General features: G+C 43.8%; 1 long non-coding RNA gene across 1 annotated transcript; it reads right to left on the reverse strand.

Moving 5' to 3' along the window:
• Positions 1–2,171: 2,171 nt before the first annotated feature.
• On the reverse strand, positions 2,172–5,929 carry LOC144135189 (uncharacterized). Its single transcript, XR_013315403.1, has 3 exons — positions 5,837–5,929; positions 5,398–5,448; positions 2,172–2,333 (listed from the first exon to the last, which is right to left on the reverse strand). It is a non-coding gene; the product is annotated as an uncharacterized LOC144135189 (long non-coding RNA).
• Between the last annotated feature and the right edge of the window lie 1,966 nt (positions 5,930–7,895).

Here is a 7,895-nt window from a genome sequence, read left to right on the forward strand (position 1 = left end):
CAAATAGAGCCCAGCATATCTCGCATGCGAAGCGGTTACTCAAACTAATAAGCAACCTGTGTGGAGAAAGAGGACTGGAAATAGATTCTACCGAACAATGCGGATTCAGTTCTTTTGACGACGGAACGAATAACCAGCCAGAAGGAATTACCATAGCAACGATTTGAGCTAAGACCGCTTTATCGAAAATTCTACGCACAAGAAAAACTGAGGACGCCTGGTGAAAGATTTCAATCAGTGGAGAACCAGTGGCTATTTGATGTCATGATGAATGAGCTAGAGAGGCCAACCAGAACGGTGGCTCAAAAATTAATATGTTGAAAGCTAATATGTAATGTTCAAGAGTTTTGCAACAAAAGAGCATTTTAGATTGGTTCGGAGCATTGTAGATAAAAATTTGTGTTTGGCTCCATGACTACATTCTGGCCACTTTGAACTTCTATTTTGGCGCAATTATTACCTATTGTTTTTAATCTCGGAGATGGTGGGATTCAAGATACTACGCGTTGCTAGGGCAGCTTACATGCGCACGTTGCGCAACTACAAAGAAGGGGACATCTTCAGAGAGGATTTCTTTAAACCAAGGCGTAGCGAAAGCGCGCCGCTTCCAGTTCTTGAGGCAAACTGAATACATCTTCAACAGCGTCTTCCACACGCCTCGTCTTACTTAGGAGGCAGCATGCCAAAAAACTTATGACAAAGAAAGCACGAAGAATCGTAAAGGCATACTAAAGCTGCCACTGCATTTTTTTGCATGTTCCCCCGAAATGTAGCAGTAGCAAACAATTCGCATGTACTTGATCGCACGTAATGTTTTAGTTTGTGGCACGCAGCGGCTTTGTGCAAAGGCACTTGTGGCGAATGCTCTTTTCCAGATATGGCGCAAGGCACACTGAAACTTTTGTAAATTCCAGTTGCTAATGCTGATTATTAGTCAGGGTTCTCCAGTGTGACGTTAACAAAACCGAGGCGCTTGACAAAATGAAGGTGGACTGGCTAACCACCACTTCACCGTCGCCACTTTGCAGTGGCGGTAACTATGAGCATCAGATAACCATCTATGCTTCTGTGCAGGAAATCCACTGCACTTGAGCACGTATCGTCGGTCATCGCTCGTGCCACATATGTGATAGCCTCGAGCTGCGGACCAAGAAGGAGTGACAGTCAGTGGCGCCTGTGTCCGAATATCCGACATCAGCGTTGTAGTTTCACCGAGTGATATAAAACAAGATTTCTTCGGTCCGGTCGTCTCTTGACAGTGGCGACGTGGCTTACGAGCGTCACATAATCATATCTGCTTCTGTGCAGGTTAGTGTTTAAATATGGTCCGTTCTGAGTAAATTTTGCTTTTTGTTTCTTCGTCGTCGCTTTGCTTGAGTGCTTGAGGTTGCTTAAGTGCATTGCAAGACACTTGTACTTGCTATGGCTTCGTGTTGTGTCTACCGCTTTCCTGTAGCTTATAAACCCTTTGTCACATGCTCAGAGTGCAGATTTTTCTTTTATCTTGGCGAATGCGGAGGCGTAGCAGAAAAAAAAATTTACAATCCAAGCGCCAAGAGCAAACGAAAGCTTGTAAATGTGGTAGTTGCCGAGGCATCCCGAAAGCAACAGGCTGCACAGAAAATTTCAAGAATGATTCCACCTTACTAGGCAGTATGCTGCAGATTGAAACCAACTACGATAACCTCGATTCCTGTCAGTCGCAAATGCAGCTGCTCTCCGATAAGTTCGGCAATTCCCGAAACCGCGTCATGGCTCAAGGAAAAACAACCCAACAGGTAACAAAGTGTATTGAACGGCTCGAATACACCAAAGTGGGCCGTGATGTGGCTCAACTAAGACAGGAGCTTGATGATTAAGTGTGGCGTAGTCGCCGTTTAAACTTGCGGCTTCATGGATTGGCTGAAAGCAAGGACGAAGATTGGATTGGCGACGCTTTGAGGCACTTTCAGTGTCAGAGATATTTATTCAGTCTATACATTAATAGCAGTAAGTGCAGACAATTACATATTTTAAACTCATGTACAGCAGCCACCGTATTCTACTCTCCCGGTTATATCAGGTTCGTAATCTTAGTACTTTATACACAGACACCAGATGATCAAAATCACTAGAAATGTTTACAACCAGTGGTTCTTAATAGAGTATCGAGCAGACAGTGACACGGCATTTTGCGCGGGCACCAACGCTGCCACTATAGTCGTGCAAAGGCATAAGCCAATTTAAATCTACTGTTTCTTTGTTGTGGGCTTGGTGGTCGACGGTACTGGTTGAAGACATGCGCACTCCCCTTTGACGCACCTTCCGAGATGATGATGGGGACAGCTTTCTTTCTGTAATGAAGAAAGGAATCCATTGGTGAACGCAAGTGCGCTATGCTTGCATAAATAAAGATAAAGGAGCCAGAAATAGTGCATCCTCCAAAATGCTGCGCGGAATTTCAGCAACAAACAATTCTTTTCTCCTTGTATTTGGAACCGCACGGTAAAGACATGCTTCGAGCATTTTTCTCTACATTGTACGCTGGGGGACTTTCTTTAACGTTTACCGATTTTTTTATTTTAAAGCCTGCAAGAGCCAGACAAATTCGTTTGTACTGAGAACTCCAACTGGTGACAGATGAGTGCACGGTCTGACTTTGTGTGCGAAACCGACCTTGCAGCCAACGCGAAGAATTCTGCAGGAGGTTAAAGGTGGGGGAATATGATAGTGTCACGGCAGGCGCTTCTGGAGTTTGGTGATGGGGAGGAGAGATGGGCCGAGGGTGAAATTGGGTGGTCGAGTGGTGCTCTAGCTAGGCGGGCGGGATGGGAAGGCGGTTAGTGCTTCTGGAGGGCGGCTTTCCCACTACGTCTTCATTTCGATTTCGCTTTCGCTGTTTCGTGGCACTCTGTGGGCGCTTGTAGTGGGTGGAGGCCTTGCGGAGGTTGAAGGTAGGTGAGCTGGTTGTGGGCAGCACTTTTGCAGGGTGGATCTGGGCGATTAGTGGATGGCGCTCCCGGAATGCGAACGTGAGTCGAGGGAGGTGGTGTTTGAGAGGTCGGCTTCTTTTCCAGGAGGTGCTTGAGGGCGGTGACTGGTGAATGGCGCTTCAATTCAATTCACTTTGTTTATTTTACCAGAAATCTGAAATAATATCGGCACTAAACGCTGTAAAAAATGAGACTGTGGCAGTGATTCATGTGAGGGAACATAGTCCATAATATCCTCAATTGCTTTACGATACTGCTGCAAGAACTACAGCAGGATAACCATGGAGGCTAGTTGCTGTGGGCCAAGCATATTGATACAAGCGACTAAACGGAAACACATTACGAGGAAATACACAAAACAGCGCTGTTCTTTTTTACGTCCTCCAATTATTTTTTGTTGCTGGTTCATCATGTCTGATCGTACAAGACGTATGCCCTTTCCTATTCTCATAATTTCATCTTTCTCGAAAGCGTTAATCCCGAACTATCATAGCAGCTGCTCTGACCCACCACATGTGGCTCAGTGGTTCGGGCGGTCTGGTACTTAGCCTGAGTACCTGGATTCGAATCAGGTTGCGGCGGCCGCGTTTCAATGGAGGCGAAACGCTATAGGCGCTTGTGCGCTGTACAATGGCAGTGAATTGGAAAGATTCCCAGGCGGTTTACAATAGTGCGACAAGCCCTTCACTATGGCAACTCTATCACTTTCTTTCATTCCCCTTTCCTCTCTCCCATCTCTGGGTGGTTAAGGTGTCGACAGTGAACTGAGTTACGGAGCCTCTAATTTCAACTGAACTAAAGTTGTTTTTCGGGGAAAGGACACGGCGCAGTATATATTTCACTTAGCTCGGTGGACACCTGAACCGTGCCGTAAGAAAAGAGATAGAGGAGGGAATGAGAAAAGAGGGAAATAAAGAGCTGACGTAGTGAAGGGCTTCGGAATTCTTTCGACCTCCTGGGGAGCTTTAACGCGCACTTACATCGCACAGCACACGGGAGCGTTTTGTGTCTCGCCTCCATCGAAACACGACCGCCGCGGCTGGGTTCGAACCCGTGTACTCCGGACCATTAGCCAAGCGCCTTAAGCTTCAAAAAAAATTTTGGTAGCAGCTGCTGTGTGTTTTCTCGCATTTTAATTTATGCCCTCTTTCTAGTTCACACATGTACCACGAGCCTCATCTTCCTGCAACAGTTTTTCATCTTCGGCATGCTAACCTTCACCAATCAATAACTGGTACTGCGCCTTTCCTCTCCTAATGAGTCTCTCGTGTTTCTTGTAACAGTAAAGCGCTCCTTATGAAGTCTTCAGGAGTGCTGAAAAGTCTTTCATTTTATAATTCTTTTAGATGGGTTCAAACCGCTTTTTTTGGGAAAGGTAGCTGTAGCAGCTCAGCCTTAATAGACACGGAGAAAGAAAGTCCTATCTAACCCTGTTATAGATGGGTTTGGCCTTCAAAAAATAATATTCGATTTCAGAATATATCCAATGCTCAAATCAACAATATAAAATGCATGGCTCCATTTGTAAGTCTCACGTATAAACGCAGTACTCTTAATCTGATTTGTGGGGAGAGGCTCGGAGGTCTCCTATGCACCTGTTGCAAAACACACGCCCAAGAAGTAAATCCTTTTCAGAAGTGTATCTAGAGCAATTCTCTGATTTCGACACAAAAGAGCACTGACGTCCGATCTGCAGGTCTTTTTGTTACTAAAATGCATAAGTTTCGCATTTCTTAGTTCTTTTAACGTATGCTTGGTATGAACAACACCTGAGAATTTTCAACTAGCGCTGAAAATTTGTCCGCTATGTAGTGCAGATCGTTGGTGCTTATAATATAAGAGACATAGCATTACATGTTGGCATTTAGATAGAGAACACATATCACCAGCGCTAAACTATATCGACGAAAGGGCCATTTGTGTTATCAGCTTTCCCTTAGTCGTCAATGGTTTAGCGCTAGTGCTTGTGATGACATAGTAAGGACATAGTAGCGCCACCTTGCAGCGACCGAAATAGAAGCTACCAGAAGATAGACGCTGTAGATAGATGAATACTTCACCTCCTATCATCGCACTGATTCTGTTCAATGTAATCTGCAGCGACAATGGTCGAAATGTTTTGCAATATGTCACTCTAAAGCGTACTGTACTTCGTATTCTGTCTGAATTCATTCTGAATGCTTACCATGCGGGCAAAATCATGAGCAGCACCCTGTCCCGAAAAGGGAGAAGACTTCTTTAAGAGTGTGCTGACTGACAGTGTTAGTTTCCAATTGAGCACAACGTGATTATGTCTTCGGAAGCTACGACTCCTTCTGAACATTTGCGCGATCATACACACTCACATCACTGATGGTGAGGTCCTTGTCTTTGCAGCATTTTTTACGTCGATCATCAGGAGAAACAAGTTTAAACATAGTCTCACCTTGCAATAATGACCGTGGTGGTAGTGCCTGTGGTCGCATCCAAGAAACCTCTGCGAAAAGAGACGCTGAGAATTGTGTAGAAGAGCTCTTTGTGGTCTAGTAATAAACAAGGCATTAAAGGGAAGCCGCACACTAATTTTTAAAATGGGTATTTGAGGCATGAAGACGACCTAAATATTCAGTTCATATGACTTCTAAATTTATCTCCTGTAAGTTCACTCAAAGATGGTTCAGTGCCTTTGCAAGAACCAAACATAGACGTATCAGTTTCAAGCTCTGAGCGTTTCGTTCTTTGTATGCAGGAGCAGTTCACTAAATATAAATTACAGTTAATGTACCAATTAACCTGAAAATATATTGCTGTCATTTTACAATGAAAGGTACCACGCAATATTTTTGAGCATGCATAGCCTCATAAATCTATGAAGATCTCCTCACCAGTTCCCGCTCAGCGGCCTTGGAGTGCACTGCATAGTTCGGATTCGTTTCTAGTTGTGCTGATGCGGCTGCGATGAAAATTGCGGCCAAGGCTGCGGGGAAAAAGAGTGCACTGTAATTCTATCATTAATGACGTAATAAGGCAGTGACAATCTTTTAAATATTTTCACTAGTATAGGCACTAGTTATTGCTATTCTACTTCCTTCTTGAAGTGCTCATTTGCGGTGGTATACTGTCGTATGGTATGGTATGGCATGGTATGGTATGGTACGGTATGTTATTGCATGACATTTTGTGGTATGGTACGGTATAACGTATAAAATACGGAATTTAAAGACATATAGTGACAGCTGGGATATTAGGAATGGCGTGGTCGCGGGCTCCGGATTATTTTAGACCACTTGGGGTTTTTAAAAGGGGTTAACATCGCAAAACACGCGGGAGTTTTCGCATACCGCCTCCATCTAAAATTAGCCATCGCAACTGGGGTTCTATAACGTGGCTTTTAGATGAGCGGCCGTAAGGGAAAGGTGCCATCGTGGTGGTCCAAAGAAACATAAGAAAAAAGGAGTATGGAGTTTCTTAAAAGAGATGTGAGAGGCGAATGCCGTTTTATTGGTGCGGTCGGTATTGCGTAAACTTTCTTCTTCGACTGAACTGCAAACTGTTGCCTTATTACGTTGGTATCGGATCTCCTAATATGCTAAGATCCTTTTCAATTGGCAGACTTTTTGAGGGGCATATGGTGCACTACCTGGCGGGGGCACTGGGCAAGCGTCACAGCGTACAATCCGTGTTAATGGATTTCAAAGACGCCTTTAACACCATCCCGCATTGTTTACTATCTGAAAAATTGCCTTTCAGAATATTGACTCTCAAGTGATATCATGGGTAAGGGGTTACCGGCGTTACGGCGGGAGTTTGTGGTTGCAAAAGGCGTCCAGTCTCTCACGGTGTAAGTTGTCTCCGGTTTTTCCGAAGGCTCAGTATAGCGCGGCACTATTTTTCTTGCTGTATGTTAATTTAATTAGAGATGAAACAGGGTCACGAATGAGGGTATTTGCGGATGACTGTGCTCTTTATAGAATGGTCACATGCGGTAGCAACGTTGAAATGTATAAAGAAGATTTGAAGGGAATCAGAGCCGTGTGTTATATGGGATATGAATTTCAATTTCACCAAAAATTTTTAGCTGAACTTTATAAGAAAAAATGCGCGCATGCAATCTCAGGTCATTAAGAATATAACGCTGCAACAGGTATTCTAATTGAAATACTTCGGCGTTCGTTTAACACCTGATTTGAGCCAGCTCCGTCACGTCAATTGTGTCGCTACTAAAGTACGAAGAATCTTGTGATTGCTTTGCCAAAATTAAACTGCTTTCACAATTATATGTCGAGACGTTCAATGCAATAGGTATGTCAGGAAGATTCTGGAATACGCGTGTACTGTTTGAGATCCACCTGCTGGTAGAGATAAGCCGAAAAATTGCCTTTAGTTCTGTATGTGGCATACTTGGGGCTCAGTGAAGAGCATCACGTAGAAAAGAACCACTCAACTGGGAACAGCTCTACACGAGCCAGAAGAAGTTCTGCCTGTACGATTAACATGCTATTTATTCATCCTCTGTTTGGATTGAACGTGAGAACTATTAGCAATAGTCCTCTCATAAATGCACCCGTGTTGAGCATAATTTTAAGGTCCTTGAATTTGCGACAAAAATTAACTGTCTAAAACGCTTTCTCTCCAAAACTACTTAAGATACACTTCCGAGTGAAACTGTGGGAGTTACATAATGATGCTTTGCTTTTCATTTATTAAATGGTCATGTCTAAATACTTTTCCGCTTATTTTTCTTTGTTAGGCTTGTCCTTTTAGTTGTGCCTAGGAGCAGCCCTGTGATATGTATTGTTTTAGATTCCGCCAGAGACAGTAATGCTTTTGGCGCTGCAGTTTACTTTATAAGTCAATAAAACCTAAACAACCACATATTACCCTCACTCATTAATGTGGATAAAAATAGCAGTCAGAGCGAGACAGGAACTGCGGTGGCTAGAA

This window comes from Amblyomma americanum, chromosome 5 (assembly GCF_052857255.1).
Source record: "Amblyomma americanum isolate KBUSLIRL-KWMA chromosome 5, ASM5285725v1, whole genome shotgun sequence".
NCBI classification, from domain to species: domain Eukaryota; kingdom Metazoa; phylum Arthropoda; class Arachnida; order Ixodida; family Ixodidae; genus Amblyomma; species Amblyomma americanum.